At 40.2% G+C, this 24,595-nt stretch overlaps 1 protein-coding gene across 9 annotated transcripts in view; it reads left to right on the top strand.

The window, feature by feature from the left end:
• The window catches only part of TLCD4 (TLC domain containing 4), a 98,274-nt gene that overhangs the window by 10,603 nt on the left and 63,076 nt on the right, over positions 1-24,595 (top strand). The window contains exon 1 of one of the 9 annotated variants that reach the window (XM_077746132.1): positions 23,560-23,580. The exons of the other annotated variants lie outside the window; for them this stretch is intronic. The gene's annotated coding sequence lies outside the window, so the exon portion shown is untranslated. Of the gene's footprint in view, positions 1-23,559; positions 23,581-24,595 lie in introns of those variants that run through there. 9 annotated transcript variants of the gene reach the window in all.

The raw sequence follows: 24,595 nt of genomic DNA, 5'->3' as shown, positions 1-24,595 counted from the left end.
GCCCCCTGCCATTTGTTTTCTGAAGAGGAAGGGTTTTGCCCAAAGTCCACCTGTGGCTGAGGTGTTTTGGGTCCTTCGTTTCCACACCAGCTTGGATCCCTGATTGTCCAGGGAACAAGCCATCTATCTTACGCAGACATGGCAATTACTGACTTTGAAAGTGGAGGTAGATGGAGGCCCCAGGACCGCATTACTGTAGGATTCAACCACTGTATCCAAGAGTAGTTCTGAACTTGGGGAAAACCTTACCAGCCTAAGGTGCAGAGCACTTTGCTTTCCAGCTGTTCAAGGTGCATGTTATGTATATTCCGGGCAGCCAGAACTGGAGGCCACCCTCATCTCCAGAACCCGATACACCCAACTTGGTCCCTGGGGGCTGGTTCTGATCTTAGTCAATACGCAAGTGGAACTAATCATAACTAGTTACTATTTTCTCTCTTTTTTTTTTTTTTGCCCAAAACTCAATGTTTTTAAAAGAGACAAGTCCACGTTTGCTGCCTTATTTTTCTTTGTTCGTTTCATTCTGTAATTCGCTGCAATCTCTCTTCTGCCATAGTCACTCATCAGTAACCTCTAGATTTTTGAGTCCAAAGAGCATTTCCTTTTCCAGCCTTTCTTCTCTTCCCTCAGGCAATTGAATTTTTTTCTCCCATTGACTTTCTTTACTCCATTCTCTTCTGATTCTCTTCACATCACACTTGATACTCTTTTTTAGTTTTTCTTTTACCTACTTACCTTCAAATAAAAAAACAACTGGAAAATATATTTAGATACTAGAAATAATAAAATGGAAACTTGGGTAGCCACCAGCTGGATTTCTTCCTTTCTTTTATTCTTTTTCACACTGCCATTCTCTTTCCCTCTGAAAAACAAAATCCTATTTACCATATTTTGGCCTTTGACATTTCTGAGGACTCTTAACCTTGGGAATCCTTTCTTCTTGTGGCAGATGAATGGCTGCCGCCACAACATCTGTTGTCTTCTTTCTGGTGCATGTTCGCTCAGCTGGAGACTCCTTGTTGTCCTTTTTACAGCTAGCTATGGTTTTGTGGGGATGTTCTTGCCAATGGACTATAACTAGAAGCACAGAGTACAACTTTGTCCTTACCTTTTTGAAAGAAGATGGCTTGCCTCACATTGCTTGCTGTCTCCTCCATGGATATGTCTATGACCGGTTGCACCCGTCAAGATGAGGAAAACATCCTAGGAGGGGCTGGGACAACAAGATAGAAGGAATCTGGGTCCTGAATGACCTCACAGAACAGAGCGCCCTTTCAGTCTAGGCCCAACTGTTCTATGAAAAGGGAAGAAATTGTTTTCATCTTTCATTTCTTTACTTTCATTTTTCACTGCTTTCTGGGGTCTCTATGATAGCAGTTTAGCCTTTTCTACAAAAATTGATACCTGGAAATGGAGGACTTCTAACAGAATCTTAAAACCTATAGCATTACCTAAATGGTCAGAGAATTGACAGAGAGGAAAGAGATCTCACAGGCTGGAAAACTAGCTATTCTTATAGTGCCATTGCAAAATATTTGGTAAAAATCTCACTCAGTTTGGAAGACTGACCATGTTTCTCTTATGGCTACATTTTAGAGGAAACGTTTGAAAAGAACCAGAATATAAATGTGTGACTATGGCTCCTTGGTTAGTTTAGGAAGCCTTTTCAAGAAAGAAATGAACTCACATCGGAAAGGATGGGTTTTCAAGGAGAGATGGAAGGAAATAGAGCATATAGAAAATTTGGACCTCACAAGGTTGGAAAAATCCAATTATTTGTATAGTCCAAACAGGAGAGTAGTGTTTTTCAGAGGCTTTCTTTTTTTTTTTTTTAACTTTTTTTTAATGTTTATTTTTATTTTTTGAGAGAGAGAGACACAGCATGAGTGGGGGAAGGTCAGAAAGAGAGGGAGACACAGAATCTGAAACAGGCTCCAGGCTCTGAGCTGTTAGCCTGATGCAGGGCTCGAACTCACGAACCATGTGATCACGACCTGAGCCAAAGTCGGACGCTTAACTGGCTGAGCCACCCAGGCGCCCCTCAGAGGCTTTCTTGAAGCCTACGCATTAAGATTCCTTAGCCAAAGAAATCTAGCTTTGCAGCAAAGGTCAGATTGGGGGTGTTACCTTCATTTACTTTTTAAAGAATACCTCACAGTAGCCACCATTAAAACAATGAAAAGACGAATGAGTAAAGCATAGATACTAGGGAATAAGCAAGTTTGAGAGCTCGGTCCCAAAAAGAACTTTGGGTCTAGCTTCTGGCACATGTAACAGATTGGAGATGAATAGCATAGAAGCCTTACTAAGATCTTGAGGAATTGTATTGCCAAAGACACCCAAAATCTGACCTGCAAAAGCCAGACATTGTGTCCACAAGCCTTCTCCAGGAAAGCATGCTCTCCAGTAGTCACTGAAATTTTGAACCTGGAGGATTACGGGCAAGGGAGAACCTCCCAGAGTGTGAGCCCAGGGGCACTGTGGACATAACCAAATGCATCCAGGTGGGTTAATCAGGGAGCTTTTCCACGGCCAGGGCGGGAAGTTCTGTCTGCAGAGAAAACTATGAAGGACTACTGATTGTTGTATGTTCCCATTCTGCCCTTTGTGAAATGGAAGTTTTGTTATAATTAATTCTATTCCTGCTTCACCATTGCATATGGGGTTAAGAGTGGGAATCAAGTGGGGTGCCTGGGTGGCTCCATCAGTTAAGCATCCAACTTCAGCACAGGTCATGATCTCATGGTCAGTGAGTTCAAGCCCCGCGTCAGGCTGTCCTGACAGCTCAGAGCCTGGAGCCTGCTTCAGATTCTGTGTCTTCCTCTCTCTCCCTGCCCCTGCCCTGCCCATACTCTGTCTCTCTCTCTGTCTCTGTCTCTCTCAAAAATAAATAAACATTAAAAAAATTTTCCAAAATAAAGAGTGGGCACCAAGAAACTTCTTTTTAGTTTATAGGTTATTGGACTATATGTAGCCACACCTACACATAATAGAGAAGTCCTTTTCTCAGAGATACCGAACTTTGGTCTGGCTACAGAAAATACATAGGCCCACAGATGGTCTCTGTCAGAGAGAGGGGTTGAGAGGTTTGGGAAGAAGAGTGCACTCAAGATATTTGAGTGTCTGCAGGATCAAGTGAACCTCTTTGTTTACCTTTGCCTTAATTAATGCAATCTGGGGGTTCCGATTTGCTTATTCAGAAACTTAACACCTGCATGTTGACAACTCTCAAATCTGTATGTCAAACCAGGATTCCCTTTTATGTTCTAGACCTGTATTATCCAACCACAGTTAACCCTTAACAACATGTACAGATCCACTTATATGTGGATTTTTTTTTAATAGTACATTACCCTAAATACATTTTCTCTTCCTTATGATTTTCTTAGCATTTTCTTTTCTCTAGCTTACTTTATTGTAAGAATACAGTATACAATGTGTATAACATATAAAATATATGTTAATCAACTGCTTATGTTATCAGTAAGGTTTCTAGTCAACAATAGGCTATTAATAGTTCAGTTTTTGTAGAATCAAAATTGATATGCAGATTGTTGACTGCATGGGCGCCAGTGCCCCTAACCACCATGTTGTTCAAGGGTCAGCTGGACCAACAGTGTCGGATACCTTTGCCTGGATTGACCACAGGAGGAATCATAATCGCAATGTCCAAGACTAAAATGATTTTTGCTTAAACAGGTACCTACTCTGTGATAGATTGCAATTAATGGTCACAGATTCATTCCCCGACCATACATGCCCTCTTTCACTGTAACTTTTCTGTTCTTCCAATCAAGAAGTAGATTCTGGATCTCCACCTCCTAGTATTTGGGGTTGCTTTGTGACTTGCTTTGATCAGTAAAATGCAGCAGAAGTGATGATGTGGGAATTGTGAGCCTAGAACTCAAGAAGCCTTACAGGCTTTGCTGTCACTCTCTTGACAAGCTTCTGTCATCATGTGAAAAAATGTGGGCTGGCTTCTTTGAGAAAGAGAAGCTGTGTGGCAAAAGATGCCCAGCTGGCAACCAGCATGAACCACCAGCATGACCGGCAACATAATGTGCAAGGCCCAGGAGCCCCTTTGTTCTATTATTATTAAGAATCTCAAGACAGGAATAACAGAACGATAAACTCAGCACAAGGTGCATGCCCATGAAGCTAGCCTTGACTCTAGAGACCCCATCTTGAGCCATCAAGCTCTTGCTAAGCTGCCACAACTGACTGTCACCGTGAGTGAGCCCAGTCAAAACCAGCAGAATTTCTCAGTCAAGGCCAGCCCAGAGTGTTGACCCACAGAAGTTTAGCTAATAAGTGATTATTGCTTTAAGCCGTGAAGTTTTGTGATTGTTTAGGCAGCAATAACTAACTTAAGAAATCCTTGGTTATAATCTCTCTGGGATGAGTAAAGCCTGAATCATTCACCCTCACCCATATATTTTCATGCCATCTTATGAGACCTGAGGAATCCTTTGTGCTTTTTACCTCCCTACATAGTCTCTCCTTGCCTGGGAATGTGGGTTGGGAATGTGGAGTCAGAGTGTCTAGGTGTAAATCCTAGGTCCTCCCATTACTAATTGTGTGAGCTTGGACACCCTGTTTTACCTCTTTGTGCCTCTATTTTCTTAGCCATAAAATAGGGCTAACTTTATCTTTTATTTTAGGGTCTGAGCAGGTTAAATGAGGGAACACGTATATAAACAGCACTTAGCACAGTGACTGTGGTAAGTGTGAGTTATTAAGATTGCCTTGTTCCCGCACTCTCCATGAGATTCAGGATGAACCATGTGGGAGCCCTGCCAAAGACCTCTGGGGCACATAGACAGGTAAGCAGACACAGTCCTAGAAGAACTATAAAGTAGAATGAGGTTAACTCGAGCTCTGGAGTCAGACTTTCCTCCCTTCCATCTCAGCTGTGCCTTTTGTTCTGTTTCTCTCGCAAGTTACTCCCTCTCTTTAGGTCTTACTTTTTGTGAACTGTAAAGTGGGAATAATAAGAGCAGATTTCTCATAACGTTGTGAGGCTAGAAGGAGGACTCAGTGATTAAGTGAGGCCTGGGTTGCAGAGGAAGCCCCGAGAGCCTGGCCTGTAGAATATGTCCACCACATGGTATCTGATATTTAGCACTGGTCAAAAAGGCAGGCCAAGATCTCTCTGCAAGAGTAGTTACCAAATATAAAGTACACTGTGTACAAGGCTGTAAACAGGATGTAAGGTGAGAGATCAGGTGCCAAAGAGAGATGGGACAGATTACATCTGGAGACTGAGGCAGAAGCGAAACCATTCAGGACTGTGGTTTCTACATCAGAAAGTCTGGGTGACATAGTCCGTGTTTCCCAAACCTCTCTGCAAGCTGCAACAGAAAGCACAGGGCCCCAGGAGCTGATTTCGGATTAGAGGGAGCAGTTCAAACAAATTTCAGCTTGTGTTCCACCAAAAAGCCTTTGTCTTTTCTTTCCTCCTCAGTCAAGAATCCATTTATTCACCATTATTTATTGAGTACCTTGGAATACAATGATGAGTGGCAAACCAGTTTCCTGTCCTCATAGAGCGTCAAACCAGCAAGAGACTCAGACAATGAAACCAGCAATCTCAGCACTTTGTGAGAATTTAGGCATCATGGAAATCTTCCTGGAGGAAGTTAGACTTAATGTGAAACTTGAAATTTAGATGCGAAAGGATTAACTAGTCAGGGGATTGGGGGAAGGGAAGAAGATTCCAGGCCAAAGAACAGCATATGCAAACACACGGAAGGAAGAGAGAACCAGGAACTTGGGGGATTTAAAGCAGTTCAATAGGGCTGAAAAATGGAGTTCAGAGCCAGAAATGGCTAGAGAGGAGATAATGGGGTGAAATTTATTTATCCTGTCAAGGAATTTGGACCGTATCCTAAGATCAATGGGAAGCCAATCAAGTGTTTAAGCAGAGGAGTCACATTTTGAAAGAGTACTCTGATTATAATGTGGAGAACAGAAGAAGCAGGATAGAAGGTCCACCACCTGATTTTGTAAATAAAGCTTTATTGGAACACAACCATATCCATTCATTGACATATTGCCTATAGCTGCTTCTATTAAGTGCAGAGTTGAGTATATGACTATCCGACCCTTTGAAGAAAATGTCTGCTGGTCCCAGGGAGACTGTTACAGTAACATAGGGAGGACAGTGGTGGTCAGCTGTGGGGAAGGCAGTAGAAATGTTGGAAAAGTAGACCTGGAGTTTGTGCCAAATCATGAAGGACTCTCAAGAAGTCATGACCCAGATATCAGCTAAGATTATCTCTTTTGTTTTTTAATGAGTTAAGATTGGTTCAAGCCCCTATTACACAGCTCTTGAATGAAGCACAGTACATGCTGATATGTTTTGCCAATTTCCCAGACATCTATGATTCCAGCATTACCTTGGGCTCTACTCCTACTTTTGGGTTCCGTTAGGGTTCTGTCTTTGTTCTGGATGTGCTGTCTCCGTGTTGCTCCTCTCTTCTTTTAGTGGTGGATCTTGGCCCAATGATTTCTTCACTTACCCCACCACCCCTTCCACTCACACAGTGTATGTGTTTGTGGGGAGAGGTGGGGGCTTGGGGATTGTGGAAGATTTACTGAAGATTTGGAATACATGAAAGGAGTCAAAGAAATGGAAATAAGATAGAGTATTATACATTTATAAAAATATTTCACGTGTGCTATGAAGTTACTCTGTCTTCCATCTCTTTTCTCTCTTTCTCTTCTCTTTTCTAACCATTTCTTTCATAACCCCAAGTGGGTTTCTGATGGTAAACAGTTTAGTCTTTTATGATCCTGTCTCTTGCTAACCCCAGTTCTCAGTCATACCATCTACTCACAATAACTCATCTAGGTGCTTTCCTCTGAGAAGACTTCTAGGACCAGCTGTTGAGAAAATTGATTTAACTTGACTGTAGTAGCAAAATGTCTCAGCACTGGGGTACTAAGGATAGAGTTGGATCAAATAGGTGTAATCTGACATGTCCAGGTAGAGTAGCCAAGAAAGAAAGTAGTCCAAGGTGGGGGAGGAGGGCAGGTAACCAAGTAGAGAAACCAAGGTCATTTCTGCAAGAGTAGTGTAAGTATCAGACCTTAGGAGAAGGTGAAGTTGTAAATAAGAGAGGAGCCCAAGATTCTCAGATGGGGTGACCAACCAAAATAACTATACTGTAACCTGTTGACTCCTTGTGAAAAGAGATTGTGTCTTAATTATTTTTAGATATGTACCACTTAATACAATGTGAGACACACACAGTAGGGACCCAAGAAATGTTTGCTAACCTGGACCCTTAACCTCATGCCATTCCTGAAATTTGGTTGTTCTTTTGTTCCTGGGCTTTTCTGTTTTGCTATAAATTAATCTACTATGTCTGAACAAATCAAACAACCCAGGAGAAAGAGTGTTTAACATGTTCTTCCTTCAAAAAGACCTAAACTAGGTCTCTATGTATTGTATCACAACAAAAGTAGCAATAAACAACTGTTAGTACCACCACCGTCATTTACTGAATGCCTGCTGGATCTGAGCAGGTGCTTACCTACCTTCTTTCATTTAAGCCTCATGATGACACTATTATTATATTCATTGTACAGATGACGAGAGGTTCTCCTCAAAGAGGTTCTCCTTCCTTAGGTCATGATAAGTGGCAGGTTGTTTGACTTCAAAACTCTTCATCTCAGTAATACTAGACTTTGCTGTCCCACAACTATTTGCCTTGCCCCCAATTTCTAAACCTTTGGTCCCATTCCCTTGCTTAAAAATATGTCATTGTTTTCATACCTTCCTAAGCAGAGTCTGCAATAGTTAGTGTGGCACAATTTGTTTGTTCACAGTCCCTGCCTACTTTAATGGTCTTATCTTTTGTTGCTGTTTCCATAAATGCATATCGAGTTCCAAGCATTTCTGGTTCCCAGAACCATGCTAGGCTCCTCCATGCTTCTAGGGTTTTGCGTGTTCTCCTTCTTTCTGGAGTATGTTTCCTTCCTATCTCCTGGCCTTTAAAACCAAGGACACAATTTGTAATCAGTCTCTCTGGGAGATCTCATAGTCTCTCAGTATTGATTCTTCTGTTAGTGAACTGAGATGATATTTTCCACACTTTGGAAAGAAGTTATCTGGGATGCGTTGTGGCTTTGCCACTCACTGGCTGTATCATCTTGGGAAAGTTACTTGATTTCTCTAAGCCTCAGGATTATTTCTTCATAAAATAGGACAGTGATGGTTATTTAATACAGCACCTGACACATAGTAAGTACTCAGTTAGGGTGAGCTATTATTATATGGCTCTTCTGTGAATTAAATAAGATTAACAGGCATAATGATCTAGCACAGTAATTGTTAGTACACTGTGCTTTCTTAGTGATTTCCTGTTCACCCTTCAAGAGTCAGCTCAAATTCCCCTTTATCATGCTTTTCTGTCTGCATTCTTCCCATCGCACAATTGGTTGGCCGTTTTGTCAATTGTGCTCACATATCTTTATTTTCACTTATTATATCCATATCTAATTATTTGCCTAGGTTCTCATCTCCATTGCTAGCCCAGACTTCTTGATGACAAGGACTATTTTATTATCCACCTGAACGAAGCATGAATAGGTATTTTGCACACACTGGTTGACTGATTGAATACGTTCATTAATAAACGAGGCTGAGGCTCAAGGGACTGACAGTCAGTGGTGAGACTACCACTAGTACTAGCACCACTGTGTAATGTTTCTTGAGTCACGTGCTCGACATCGTCCTGGGCGCTTGGTGCTCATTAACTCATTTAATTCTCACAAGAGCAATATTAGGTAAGTATTATCGCCATTAAAATGCTTTTTTTTAAATTATGAAATTTTATCATTTTACAGATAAAGTAACTGAGGCGTAGAGAAGTTAAGCAACATACTCAAAGTCACACAGCTAGCAAGACATGTAGAAAAATTTTATGTTCAGTGGAGAACTGCATTGCCCAGAGGACATTTTCTAGGCCGCCTGTCCCACTGCTGTCTTTGAGCTATTGCACATCCTCCTGGACTATCTGACGGTAGCCTTTGGTCACGTTCGAGTCATCTTACAGCCTCGTGTAAATGTGTTTCTTTCAGATTCTCTTTCAAACAGGTTATAACATCTGCCTGGTTCCCTCATTGAATGAATTAAGTAAAATCTTTAATGTTTTTTTTTCTTCTTTTCTATCTATACCAGAGTCAGTTTTAGGTATTTCTGAAAATTGTCTTTTAACAGAGACATAACTGGAATACAACTCCCAGTCTGACTGACTTCAAGGCCCAGTTCTGCAACTCCGAGGGCTCTGGGATCACCGTGGGCTGTACTGGGGCACTTTGCTTTTAGCCTGCAGAGCTCTTAGCTCGACCTCCCAAGACTCTGCTGCAGTAGGGTTTCTGTTATGGTTTTGTTTCTTTAACGGGGCTCCAGTTACTCTGTTTCAGGTGGTCTGAAAAATACGACTTTGAGGGACTTTTTTAGTAGAAGACATAAAATACCTGTCCAAAGCAAGTGGTAAACTAAGTTTCAAAGAAGGAGAAAAGAGGAAGAACGAAATTCTGTCTGCAGGAATCTGTAAGTTTTTATGAAGAAAGTGGCATTCTGTCCAGGTCTTAAAACTAGGGATGCATTTGACAGGGCAAGGGGCGAGGGGGAGAAAAGACAGTCTGTGTTTTGGAAGCAGCATGAGCTAAAGCAAGGAGTCAGGAAAATGCACTTTTTTGGGGAATGGCTCGTGGCTGGATTTGGCTAGTCTGAGTCAAGAATGTGAGAGGGAGGGGCGACAGGGTGGCTCAGTCGGTTAATCATCCAACTTCTGCTCAGGTCATGATCTCATGGTTCATGGGTTTGAACCCCGCATCGGGCTCTGTGCTGACAGCCAGCTCAGAGCCTGGAGCCTGTTTCAGATTCTGTGTCTCCCTCTCTCTCTGACCCTTCTGTGCTCACACTGTCTCTCTCTCTCTCTCTCTGTCAGAACTAAATAAAACATTAAAAAAAAAAAAAAAAAAAGAATGTGAGGGGGAGAATATGAACCATAAGCCTGAAAGGGTAGTTTCCAGCTGGAATGGAGGACTTTCATGCCATTCACATATTTGATAGGCAGTAAAGAATAATAGAAAGCTGACTGAGAGGGAAAGAATTAGAAGATAATCAACAGCAAGTTAGGAGAATCCTGAAGAAGCATGAGGTTGGAGAGGCAGAGGCAATCTCTGAATGCCAAGGAATGGAAAAATGTGATATCACAAGGATTTGAAGTATTTTCCTGAACTAATGAATATTTACTAAGGGTTTTCTGTGTGTTTAATGCATGGTACTAAGCACTGTGAGAACATGGGAAGGGAAATTATTATTTTGCTATACAAAGGCTCAAAGAAGGAAGATGCCAGAGAGCCATCAGAGGTTGTCTGAGAAGGTACATAGGCCTAAATTGAGTCAAAGAGGAAGGGTGGAGGAGGTAAATATATGGAAGATGGTTAGCAAGTAGCATTGACAGAATGTGGTGTCAACTTAGATGCAGAGGGCTCAGTGCATGGGGAGAGTCTAGGAAAGTTGAGGTTTCTTAGGTTTAATGATTAGAGGCATGATGACCCCATAAACTGAGAGCGATGAGAAAAAAGAGTATGGGGTGGGGGTGGGGGTGTAAATGAGTTCTATTTTACTGCATTTGAAGAACATAGTAGGATGTTGGGAATAAAGATCTGGAGTTCAGGAAAGAGAGTCTTAGGCAGGTTGTTGTGTAAGTTGAGTTGATATCAGTGTTAGGGACAACAGAGAGGACAAAGAAATAAAAGCTGAGATCGGGTCCAAATTGGATGAGGTCATTTCCTGTAGTGGGTGAAAGTGAACTGAGCAAAAGGTTAATTGCAGACTTTGGAGCTCAGAATTAAGCAGGAAGGTCCATGTGTTACTAGGTGCAAGGAATCATCAAAACTTGGAGACAAAAAGGTCAAGGGCTAGGAGAACGCAAGGGCTTATTAAAAAATGAGAGCAAAGGAAGGGGTATCAGTTTGGAGAGTGTGTTCCTCAGGCCTGACTTTAGGGGTGCTGCTACATTGGTTTGGAAGAGCTAATTTAGGCAAGCATAGAAGCTCCCAAGAAGTTTGAGCAACAAAAAATACTCCTTCAATTCCCATGTAGGGAAGAAAAGACAGAAGAACACAGAGCTGGTCGGAGGCCATTCAACTCCCCAGGAACTCCTTAATTTTAGGTAAAGTTGGGGGAAAATCTTGAAATTCTTGGAGGTCATTTTCTATAGAAACTAGTGGAAGGCCTGAATTCTGGGCTTAGGATGAGGAGGTGGTAAGGGGGATGTCAGTGAGTTAGCTTTGTATTTTTATATTGTCTTCCAAATTCAAAGAATGATTAGTTTTTATTGTTGTAATGTACATTACAAACCAAAGAAGGGCAGATCTGCAAAAACAAAACAAAACAAAAACAACCAAAAAAAAAACCAACCAACCAAACACAACACCACATCTCCGGCTCCATTGTTTAGGAGACATGTGGTTTTGAACTTTAGCTCAATGTGTGCCATCTACCTTCCAAATTAGTATAACAAATGTTCAAGGTAAATAGTTGTTTTTGACTGTTTGTTATAATTATTTCTCAAGAATTTCTCATATGGCTAGCATCAGAATTTATACCATTGTTTTAAATGTCTCCCAGGATGCTCTTAAAATGTGCATTCTTTGTTGAAAGAATTAACAATTTGGATTAAGACAGTGTGAATTGAAATGGAATTCCTTTCACCTCTACAGTGATACACTGGGGGGCTATGTTCCCTTTCTCTCCTAGTAGACTACTGTATGCATAAAACTGTGTTAAAAGCCACATCCTGATAGTTTTTAAAATGTCATCTGGTACAGGCCTTCCAGTGCAAACCAGGGGGTCAGTTCCTCTGTAAGAGAAAGACAAAGTGGTTCTTTAAATTATGCAATTGCCTTTTTATCTTATAACCTTTTTAATTTTTAAAATTTTTTGAGAGAGAGTTAGAGAGCGAGAAGGGGAAAGACAGGAAGAGAGGGGGACAGGGCCTCAAGCAGGCTATGTGCTGTCAGCACAGAGCCCCGTGCCAGGCTCAAACTCACAAACTGTGAGATCATGACTTGAGCCAAAACCAAGAGTTGGACCCTTAACTGACTGAGCCAGCCAGGTGCCCCTTGATCACCTTTTACCAACTTTAATTGCTTTAATTTCCTCTGTAGGGTGTAGATTATTGGTTAAGACTCTTCCTGAGCTATAGAACTTTGGATTCCTAAAAGAATTCCTTGACAAGCTGGGAGAAGTGGGGAAAAGATGTGAGGGGAGAATCCATGCAGAGCACTCCCCTTGCAGCTGCCGTATAAGGTGAAAAGATGTAGAAGACAGAAACTTTGTCTTCAGGTAACTTAAAAGCTTAAAAGTGTCTTTAGTGCCTGAACTTGCAGAACACAGTTGTGAAACTCTCAGTTGTGCTTTGGACCCTGATGGACGGTAATGTTGCCTCTTCCTTCAGCGATGGGCCTTGATAATGAGGCACTTGTCCAGACTCAGCTGGACTTGGGATAAACGTATTGATCTAATTTATTTCTAAATTCAGACAACATTTCTTATGTTCTTACTGATGATAGCAGAGGTAAATTAGAAGTTGTAGGAACAAGGCTGGAGCAAAGGAGAGAGAGTAGCTTGCTGATGGAGGCTCTGACGTGCATGGGGAATGCTTCTGTGGGCCCGAAAGGGAGTCAGAGGTGACTCCATGGTTGGTGGGTCTTGTAGCCTGGCAGAGAGATCGAGAACCACTGCAGAGTGTTCCAAAGGTCCAAATACCGGAGACTTCAACTTGTATCCATAACTATCTGGGGGAAAAATGAATTTCAGATTTACATCAAAAGAAATAATTTCTATGCTTCAACAAATTTGGACATTTTATTTCAATTTGGTGTACATATTATCTTTGTGAAATGCCTGATTTATATTTTAGGCGAAGAATTTAATGATTAAGTTACATATCCTGAAGGTCTTTTCATTATTGATATTATAGTTTCTAATATGTTATGCATAATTAGTACTAATAATTAACATTTTCCTTACCCCACAATCCATTTCTTCTTACTTTTTGGTTATCAAACATTATGTTAGCATTTTGGGATACTCCACGTGTTGTTATAAAACATATTTGACAAAGATTGAAGATATTTAATTGTAACCGTCTTTCAAAAACTGTTTTTTACCTCATATTTTGTAGCAGTGTGAATTTTAAAATCTGCGACTAGAATCATACCTTTCCTTGTGGTAAATAAATTCTCACCAGATGATTTCTTTTTAATTAAAACTAGATTGGCTTCTTCCTGAAATAAGGAAAATTTCTTAGCATATTGCAAAGTATAACAAAAGGGTTTTGAAAAGAGATGGCAGTGGGTAATTTTTCAAAATTTATTTGCTGGAGGGCAAAAAAAGTTGTTTTTTTTTTTACCAAAATATAAAGAATGCAGACCTCAAGATTAAGTGGGAGATCTGAATGCAGCGTATATATTTTCTACATATAAATAATAATTATATAACCATCATTCTTTTGCTCTTAACTCTTCATAGAGTGTCTAAAACAGGAACACCTGTTAGCAATGAACATGATTTAGATGCATGGGGGGGTTGATTACAGTAAGAGTATATTGCATGAGCATTTGTCATAATGACATTGGGAGATCAATTTGATTGAGACATGTAAGGGAGATAATATGTATATTAAACAAATACTGTTTTCCTCTTTTTAGTTATTTTTAGGATAGTTCATATAAATAGTTCATGTGAGAAACGACCGGCCAAGTAGTAGATTTACATGACTACAGAAATTTGATTTGGAATTGAATACGCTTATGAGTGGATGTGGTGGGGCAGATGTTTATACTAAGGAATATTTCTAAATTCTAAAATAATATTTAGCTATAAGGTCTATGAAAACTACTTATGAATAATTCAACTATCAACTTTATTTTTAATTTCTTTTAATGTTTTATTTCTGAGAGAGAGAGACAGAGACAACATGAGCAGGGGAGGGTCAGAGAGAGAGGGAGACACAGAATCTGAAACAGGCTCCAGGCTCTGAACTATTGTCAGCACAGAGCCTGACTCGGGGCTCCAACCCACGAACTGTGAGATCATGACCTGAGCCCAAGTCAGACGCTTAACCGACTGAGACACTCACGTGCCCCTCAACTTTATTTTTAAAAAACATCTTTATTCATAGGAATAGGATAGGGAATAGACTCTTGATTTTTATGATATGGTATATGAATTTGTCATGTTTCAAAACATTAAGCATGAATTTTCATATGTTGATAAACAATAATACTCTTACCGTTACCCAGTTAAGTCCTACCTTCTTTCTTAATGAGGTGTTCAGGATCTGCAACTTAAAAAAAATTTTAAATGAAGGGTATCTGGATGGCTCAGTCGGTTAAGTCTCTAACTTCAGCTAAGGTCATGATCTTGTGGTTCATAGGTTCCACCCCTGCATCGGGCTCTGTGCTGACAGCTCAAAGCCTGGAGTCTGTTTCAGATTCTGTGTCTCCCTCTCTCTCTCTGCCCCTCCCCCGCTCATGCACTGTCTCTGTCTCTCAAAAATGAATAAACATTTAAAAAAATCTTTTAAAGATATAGCTTCATTAATTTCCCACTTTTCCCCAAAATGATGATAGGTAGAGCCAATCTGAAGAAGACATAGTGAGAAGTAAATGCTCCAAAGTCAGAGTAGTGGGAAAGTAGAACAATCTATTTCTGGGATGAAATCGGTTAATTTTAATTTGCATATCTTTTATGAATGAAGGCTATTTATAATGTATACAGGTCATTTTTGTATTTCTTTTTCTGTCACCTGTCTGTTAATGCCCTTTATTTTTCTGTGGAGTGACTGGTCTTTTTCTTCTTGATTTCTAGAAGCTTGTTATATATTAAGTTGGTAAGCACTTCTTTATCTGTGATTTGAGCATCACATTTTTTTTTCCTGGTTTGTAATTTGTGTTTGAACTTTGCATATGTTGTTATTGGTATTTTTTTAGCCTCATAGTGGTTTTTGTTTTTGTTTTTTTTAATGTTTATTTATTTTTGAGAGAGAGAGAGAGAGCCCAGGCAGGGGAGAGGCAGACAGAGAGGTAGAAACATAATCTGAAGCAGGCTCCAGGCTCTGAGCTGTGAGCACACACCCCGACACAGAGCCCGACACAGGGCTCCAACCCACAAACTGCAAGATCGTGATCAGAGCCAAAGTCAGACACTTAACCAAGTGAGCCACCCAGGCACCCCTGGGTTTTGATTCTTAATTAGTCAGATTTGTTAATATTTATGACTTGTAGATTTTAAGTCATAATTAGAAAGACCTCCCCATTCCAAGGTAAGAAGAGAATTCACTCATATTTTCTTTNTTAAAGACAGTGGGTTTTCTTTATAGTTTACTGTCGTATTTTCTTATAGTACATTTGAGTGTTCGTACTTTACATATTTGACCCATTTGGGATTTATCTCATACAATGTGAGATACAGTTTTAACTTAATTTTTCCACATAATACACATTTATTAAAAAGTCCTTCTTACCTCTCTGATTTGAGATGCTACTTATTTGGGTCTTTTTCTAGGTTTTCTATTCAATTCCATTAGTCTATTCCTATGGTAATCCCTAAGTGTTTCATTATTGAGGTTTTGTAGTTTGTTTTTTTTAAATATGTATAGACAACTATCCCTTTTCAAAAGTTATTCTTGCTTGTTTACTTTTTCATATGAACTTCAGAATCAGCTTGTCCTATTCCAAAAAAAATAACCTCTTGGTATTTTCATTGAGATTGCAATAAATTTAAAAATTAAAATTTGGGGGACCCCTGGATGGCTCAGTCGGTTGAGCGTCCAACTTCGGCTCAGGTCATGGTCTTACAGTTTGTGGGTTCGAGCCCCGCGTCGGGCTCTGTGCTGACAGCTTAGAGCCTGGAGCCTGCTGTGGAGTCTGTGTCTCCCTCTCTCTCCGACCCTCCCCTGCTCATGCTGTCTCTCTCTCTCTCTCTCTCAAAAATAACTAAAACATTAAAAAAAATTAAAATTTATGGAGACTTGACACATATCAACTTTTCCTGTCTAAGAACATGGTCTGTCTTTTCATTTATTCAAGTCTACTTTTGCTTCCTGCAGGAGTGTTTTAAAGTTTTCCTCATACACGCTTTGCATATTCCCTGTTAAATTTATTCCTAGGCACTTTTCATTTTTTCTATAATTGTAAGTGGAGTCTTTTATTTTGTAAGGGGTATTGTGTATGTGTATGTGTACAAATATACATGTGCACATTATACATATTTATATGGACACACACATATACACATATGCGTATATATCACAGACTTTCATAATTAATATTATATCCTACTTCCATACTTAATTTTCTGTTGTTGATATATTTTCTCAGTTGATTTTCTTGGGTCTCCGAGGTATACAATCATATAATCCAGAAATAATGACGACTTTGTAATTTTTTCCTGAGAGTTGTGTTTTTACTTTCTCTCTTTCACTAGTTCCCCTGACTGATACTTCAAATATCACTGTATTATCAGTGGGAGAGTAGGTAACCCCTTGTCCTCCTCTTGACCTAAGCAGGAACCCTCCAGTGTTTCTCCATCTAGTCTAAACTGACTTTGACTCTTAGAATTAGTTTCTAGTCAGACATTATTGTTTTGCTCTTCCTGGAAAACTGACAGTTTGGTCCAACAGTTAGGTCCATAAATGTCTTATCAGTAAGGGAGTGGTAAAACACATTATGGTGTCTGTTGAATGGGGTAGTCTGAGCAATTACAAAATAATATGTATGTTTTAGTCCTTTTTGTTGTTTTAAAAAAATCAACATATATACAAATAAAATATGCATGGAAAAGTATCTGGGAGGATACTCAATAAACTAATCTAAAAGTTATAAATATATTATCGCAGCACCATTTATAGTAGTCAAAATATGGATGCAACCTAAGTGTCCATTGATAGATGAATGGATAAAGAAGATGTGCAATATTACTTAACCATAAAAAAGAATGAGATTTTGCCATTTGTGACAACATGAATGGAGCTAGAGTGTGTTCTGCAGAGTTAAATAAGTCAGACATAGAAAGACAAAAACCATATGATTTTACTTATATGTGAAATCTAAAAATCATAACAAACAAGCAAACAAAGCAATAACAGAGCCATAAACACAGAGAACAAACTGATGGTTGCCAGAGGGGAGCAGATGGGTGATGGGCAAAATGAGTGAAATGGAATAGAAGGTACAGGCTTCCAGTAATGTAATGGATACGTCATGGCAATGAAAGGTATAGCTTAGAGAATATAATCAATGGTACTATAATAGTATTGTGTGGTGACAGATGGTAAAACACTCATGATGAGCCTAGCATAATGTATAAAGCTGTTGAATCACTACGTTGTATGTCTAAAACTAATGTACCATCGTGTGTCAACTATGCTTCAATAAAAAAGAAAAGAACAGAAAATAAATAAGGTTATAAAATGGAAAAAAGTTATGGATATAAACTGATGATTGGTAACATTAATTTCAATTAATTTGAAAAATTTGTAAAAATTTTGTCATGATTAAAAACAAGTTAGACATTTACAAAAAATAGGTTTCTGTTTTCCCCTTTCTCTGTTCTGGATCCCTTCCTGTGATTTAAAAAAAAATTATGTTTATCCTTATTCTTTGCAAAGTGGCACTCAAATGATAGTGTAGAAAAGGGTTTACAAGATATAATCCACAAGGAAAAAAGAAAAGGGGAGAAAAGTCTATAATAGATCGAAGATTTCAACAAATTTTAGAAGACAGAAGTTGGATGAAGTAGAGATAATTGACTTGGCAAAGTGGAAGAGGGGTTTAACCAAAGTGTTTTGAAGAGCCTTAGCACTTGGTGATGATCAGTGTCCCACGGAAGGCAGAGATGAGGCATAGAAGGCAGGGGTGAGGCGCAAACCTGAAGAAGGAGAATTGTCTTCAAGTTGTTTTCAAAGCTCTTGGCCACCACTGGCTCCCTTCTCCCCCTGCTTCTGCCATCCTGCATTCCTGCACTTCACACTGACCATAGTACCACCAACACAATCCCTCCATGACGTATGAAGTTCCTTTCCTGGGAGAAAGGAGTTTATCTTTTGATGGAGAGTTCCCATAACAAAAGGCCTGATTGGAGAATGGGGAAGAAAAAGATGTGAGAAATAGAAACTTCAGTAGAAGGTTGGAAGTAATGCTCCTGGTCCAGGATTTCTCAATCTTGGCATGACAGATGTTTGTGATTGGAAAGTTTTTGTTGTGGGAGGCTGTCCTGTGCATTGTGAAGTGGTTAGGAGCCTTCCTGGCCTCTCCCTACTAGATGCCCACAGATGCTCCCTTTCTCTGTGATGACAACCAAAAGTATCACCAGACATTGCCAAATGGTAATGAATCAACACCCCCAGCCCTTGCCCCAGTTGAGAACCTCTGACTTAGGCAATAAGTAGTAGAAAAGAAAGATGCAGAGATAGTCAGTGGGATAAAAGGACAAGGAGTCTAGAGAATAATAAAGAAGGCCCATCATCCTGCTCGCAAGAGTTTCCAGAGAGAAAATAGAAAATGAGGAGGAAATTAGTGAAGAAATAAGAAAAGGAAAAATTTGCAGATAAGATTAAAAGCACCCCTGAGGGTCTAGCACAATCAAAGTAAAAAGACCCATTCTAAGGCAGATTGTTGTGAAATTTGAGACTATAAAGAAGATTCTGCAAAGAAAAACAGGCCAGATACAGAGGAAGGGGAACTAGAAAGGCATTAGGCATTTATTACACTGTCAACCACAGGAAGTAAAAGACAGTGGGACAGTGCTTTTAAAAAGCTGAGGGAACATGACTTTCAACCTATCCAAATTATCAATCGAGGATGAGACTAGAATACAGACATTTTCAGATATGCAAGCACTCTAAAAAACTTACCGTCGAGCACACCCTCAGTAAACTACTAAAATCTGTGCTTTAGTTTACATCAGAGAGTGAATTCCAATATTTGCGCATTGGAAGATATTATTGGTGGGCATTTGATAGACATGTTGAAGCATCTGAGTAAAATTTGAGTTAGATACATTTAAAAAAGTGAAAACGCCAGGTAGTTATTAGATCCAGGGAGAACAGGGGATAGTCAAGTGAAGCATTATCATAGCACCTTACTTGATTCAACAATGAGCTGTATTTACACTGACAGGATTAAACACAAATTACTGATTTGAATGAAAGTGGTGATGTAGTTGTGTGAGAAGGAACCGTGAAGGCAAAGTGGTGGTGGCGGTATGTATAAAAGAGCTAAATCCTTAAGTACCATGGCAAGAAGTCAGTGAATAATGTCTAACACTGACAGTCAGGAAGCATTGGTATAAGCACATCATTTAGGAAAGGAACACCTAGCAGGGTTATTTGGAACGTGGGGTGATGCTGTGTGGGGGGAAGTAGGTCAGGGGATTGATAGGACTTGGGTGTTTTTGCTATGAGCCTTTCTGAACTATTTGAATTTTCACTTAAATATATATTACTTTCATTAAAAATAAAAATACACACAAAAGCAGTACATACATATTATAGGAAAAAAATCACATAAGCAAAAAGGACACAAAATACTTAAGGATCTCACCCACCCAGAGATAACCATTGCTAATATCCAGAAATAGTTTTTTCTTCAAAAACTCTGAAAAAGAAATGAAAGGACTTTTAAATACTGAAAAAAAAAACCTAACAAATTCTTGATACATTAAAACTACCGATAACAATTATAAAGTAGTACCTGGGGTTATTAATTTTTGACTAAATCTTTCTGATCAAATGCTTGGTGTTATTTTGGTTATATCCTCACTAACAGAGCAGAGTGGATAATGGAGGCAGTCTTCCAAAATATTTTTGCTTTAATTATCTTGTTATTTTAGACAGAAGCAGCTTTTGGTCTCAGTTTTCTAAGTAATTATTTCTATTTAGTAGGTTGGGAATTTTTGGAAACAACTTTGTCAGGAAAATTTGTCTTCAACAAGTGGTTCTGGGAAAACTGGACAGCAACATGCAAAGAATGAAATTGGACCACTTTCTTATACCATACACCAAAATAAACTCAAAATGGATTAAAGAGCTGAATATGAGACCTGAAACTATAAAAATCCTAGAAGAGAGCATAGACAGTAATTTCTTTGACATCAGCCACAACATTTTTCTAGATATGTCCTTTTTTTTTTTTTTTTTTTTTTTTTGAGTGAGAGAGAGATCGAGATGGGGCAGGTTCCACACCCATCACGGAGACTGACACAAGGGTCAATCCCACAAATGTGATATCTTGACCTGAGCGAAAATCAAGAGTTGGACTCTTAACCAACTGAGCCACCCAGGTGCCCCTCTAGATGGGTCTTCTAAGGCAAGGGAAACAAAAGTAAAAACGAAAGAAAAACAAAACAAAACAAAAAAAAACGAACTATTGGGACTACGTCAAAACAAACAAAAAAACCTCTGCACAGCAAAGGAAGTAGTCAACAAAACTAAAGTCAACCCACTGAATGGGAGAAAATATTTGCAAATGACATACCTGATAAAGGGTTAGTATCCAAAATATATAAAGAACATATACAACTCAACACCAAAAACCCAAATAACCCATTTTGAAAATGAGCTGAAGACATGAACAGACATTTCTCCAAAGAAGACATACAGATGGATGGCCAACAGACATGTGCAAAGATGCACAATATCACTCATCAGGAAATGCAAATCAAAACTACAAGATATTACCTCACACCTGTCAGAATGGCTAAAATCAAAACCACAAGAAACAATAAGTTTTGGCAAGAACATGGAGAAAAAGTACCCTTCATGCTCTGTTGGTGGGAACGCAAACTGGTGTAGTCACTGTGGAAAACTATGGATTTTTCTCTGAAAATTAAAAAATAGAATTACTATGTAATCCAATAATTCCACTAGTGAGTATTTTCCCAAAGAATCCAGAAAACACCAATTTGAAAAGATACATGCACCCGTATGCTTATTTCAGCATTAATTACAACAGTCAAATTATGGAAGCAGCCCAAGTGACCGATAGATGAATGGATAAAGTAGATATTGTGTGTGTATATAAATGTGCGTGAGGATGGGTGAAATAGGTGAGGGAGGTTAAGTGTACACTTATGATGAGGGCTGAGTAATGTATAGAGTTGTCAAACATTGTATTGCTCACCTGAAACTAATACAACACTTTACATTAATCATGCTAGAATTAAAAAAAGAAATTAAAAGAAACCCAAATATACACAAAGAAAAGAGATACCTTGCATAGAGAGGAACAAATATAATAAACCATGTCTCTTGTCTACAGACTATGAAAAAAAATTTTTATCAGAAAAAATTGCCTCAAAAGAACGTTTGTATTTTTCTCTATTTTAAGCAAAGATAAATAATTTCATTTCTCTGAACTGTTTCAATGAACAAAGGTACGAAAAGTGCAGCCCAGCTTTGATACTTCACAGTTAACAAGCAGAAAAGCTTCAGATAGTAAACATAGAATTTGGAGGAGCTTTCCTGGGAGATATTGGAAAAACAAAGTTAAGGATGATTAAAGATTTAAATGGGAATAATGAAATGACGATTTATAAAGAAATTAAGCTGCATTATAGTTTTCATGAAAATATGCAGTTGATACATTTTTCTACCTCCTAAGGTCATTTTGAGTTTCGATTAGTCAAAAATTTCAAAACACCTAATATTTACCAAATTCCTTTCCTTATCTCAGGACTTGTCCTTGATGGATTCACTTCCATGCTCTGTATAATCTCACAATAATCCTGCAGATTTGATGGTGCATTTGCAGAGGCCTAACATGAAGGAATACAGTGGGACCTAGAATAGAGTGGATTTCTGCGAGTTTACTTGTCTTTGGCTGCCGCTCTGGGTGTTAGAAAATATGCATATCAAAGATAATGATGGTGCATTTATCAGGAAAACCCAACAACTATCAGCCACTGGAGACAGACCCAGGGGAGGGTCTGGAGGAGGTATCTTGAGACAGAGTCCTGAGATGACATGTGCGATCTGTACATGTAGGACTGATCCCACAGAAGGGTACACATAACCAACCTGTACATGCAGATATGGGGCAAACCAAAGTTGTCAAGGGCTGTGTGAATCAGATGTGATGGGGCAGGTTGTGGTCAAAGGTAACTGATGCCCTGGTATGTCCCGAGAGTCTCGGGGAGAGAATGGAGAAATGCACTTGAAGGCCTACAGGCTCTTCCTCCTTGCTTGACTGCAGGCAGCCTCCTGTCCCTGTAGGGTAGAATAAGGGTTTATCTTTCTAGGTTAGTCTGAGGTACAGTAGCCAAGACTGGGTCTCCATGAATTATTATCCCCATTTTATAGATGAAGAAATTGAGCCTCATTGAGGTTCAGCTAGCTAATGTGTATTTGTGTGCATGTAAATATTAGGCAAAACAGATCAGCTTTATTGATAGCCATTTCTTACAAATAACTGCCCTACATTATCAATAGAGGTGCTTACTAATTAACATTAGAACTCATCTCTTTCTGAGTATTTGTGATTACTTTTCAGAAATTATAACAGCCTAAATGTACTTCTTCCTTATTTTGTTTTATTCAAAACCCCATCCTGTTGATCTAGAACATTTGAAGGTTTCTGAGGCTCTATTTGCTAGGTCAGAAGCGCTACTCTTGAATGGCAAACTTTATGCACTGGGCAACTAGGAATTTTCTGGCAGCACCAAAGATTCAAATCCTACTTCCCCACCCTGACAGCAGAAGGACTCCAGGTGTTGGGTGTAGGTGCAGTGCTGGCGCACTCTCTAGGGTGTTTTTTAGGGATTCCGGAGGAGGCCGCTCCGAGAGAACGTGCCTCTTCCACACACGCCCCCTACCCAGTTTGGAGTGCACCTGCAGCCCCAAGCAAGAATAGGGCTGTGGCCAAGTCAGACGTGGCATGAAAAATCAGCGGTTACTCTTTCATCTCCTTTCTGTTAGAAATAGAATATAAATTGATAATCTGAAAAGAATTTGGGTAACGTGGCGAGCCCAGGTACTGACCGCTGTGGATGCAGACTGAGACCGTTCTGGTCACTTGTTTGTTTGGCTACTTGTTTTGGGAAGCCGAGGCACCGCACAGCCCTGTCTCTGGCCAGGTGGGTTCTTGCACGATCTCACCGCAGCCCGCCTTGGGTGTTCCCGTTTCCGAACCCTTTCGCGGACTCAAGTCCCGGCTCCCGAAGGTCGGCCGCACAGCTGGCCTCAGGGCCCCGCCCACTTTGGCCGCGGGTCGGAGCCCCCACGAGCCGGAGCGGGAGCCGGAGCCGGAGCGGGAGCCGGAGCCGGAGCCGGAGCGGCCGCGGCCCCTTTAAGGAGCCGCTCTGCGGTAACCCGNCGCGGGCCCGCGCCGCCCGCACGCCCCCCGCCCCACTCCCGCCCCCGGGTGTGCGCGATTCGTGCTGCTAGGTCGGCCCGGCGGTGCCGCTGGGGTCGCAGCTCGAAGGGGTGGGTGCGTGGGGCAGCTAGGGAAAGCTTTCTTGTTAGAGGCCGGTACACAGTCAGGTGCATCAAGTGGGTAAGTCTCCCCCTCTCCTCCCTCCCCCCTACTAAATAAAACAAGCTTTTATTCGCCCTGGTAGTTCTCAAGTGGGTCTCATGTTTAGCCACCTCATGCAGTAGGGTCTAGTGGGAAAGGGACTGGGTTCTATTCACAGCTCTACCATTGTAACCCCGGCAAGTTTATTGAACTGAGAACCTCGATTTACCCAGCCTTGAAATGGGATCCGTAATGCTAGCATTTTCCTACAGCCCAAGAGGGTGGGAAACCCCCTGTGAAAGTACTTTGAGTTGTCGAAGTTCATTAAAGGCTCACTGTTGCTGGCCAATATTTTTTTTCTTAAAGTACACATCTGAGTGTTAATTTAGCTCACATGTTTATGTGAAGTTATAAAATTGTTTTTAAAGAGTGATCTTTGACAGTTGTTTAAATGAATCCGATACCAGTTTAGGGACAGGATGGGAGGGTTTGTGTGGATGTTAGGAGTTGAGGTGTGAAGCGGGAAAGCCGTCATTTTAGTGAAATCTTCACTCAGTCATCAGTGGAGTTGAGAAAGATGGATCTTGGACTGTGTGTGTGTTAAGAGAGATACTGCTGTCTGGGCACATGGTATATAGGCTGGAATGCAGCTTCATCTTTGCAGAGCCAGTGAAGGTAATATGACAGAATGCCAGTTTCCTTTTAAGTGTGAAGAAGAGATTTTTTTCCTCCGTGTTAATCTTTTCTTTAAATTAGGGATGAAACTAAATTAGATAAGTGGACTCCTGCCATGCTAGAAAATTGGAAAGAATGGCTTGAGGAGCGGTGGACTTTGGATGACTTGCCACCTACCCCCGCCACACACCCCCATCAGATGATCTGGAGAATATATTTTGAGAGTGCTTCTTTTCTTCCTGCCCCTGCAATTCCTGGTGGAATGAGTTTTAACCTGGTGGAGCTGGGCACCTGGCATCCAGCTGTTTAGGGGTTATGATTGTTTACGCTGTGAGCTTTCTTTTCCTATGCATTTCACTCTAAGCCTTCTTGACCTTGT

This window comes from Crocuta crocuta, unplaced genomic scaffold (assembly GCF_008692635.1).
Source record: "Crocuta crocuta isolate KB4526 unplaced genomic scaffold, BGI_CrCroc_1.0 scaffold48, whole genome shotgun sequence".
Classification (NCBI taxonomy): Eukaryota; Metazoa; Chordata; class Mammalia; order Carnivora; family Hyaenidae; genus Crocuta; species Crocuta crocuta.
This window is presented reverse-complemented; position numbering and strand designations above follow the sequence as displayed.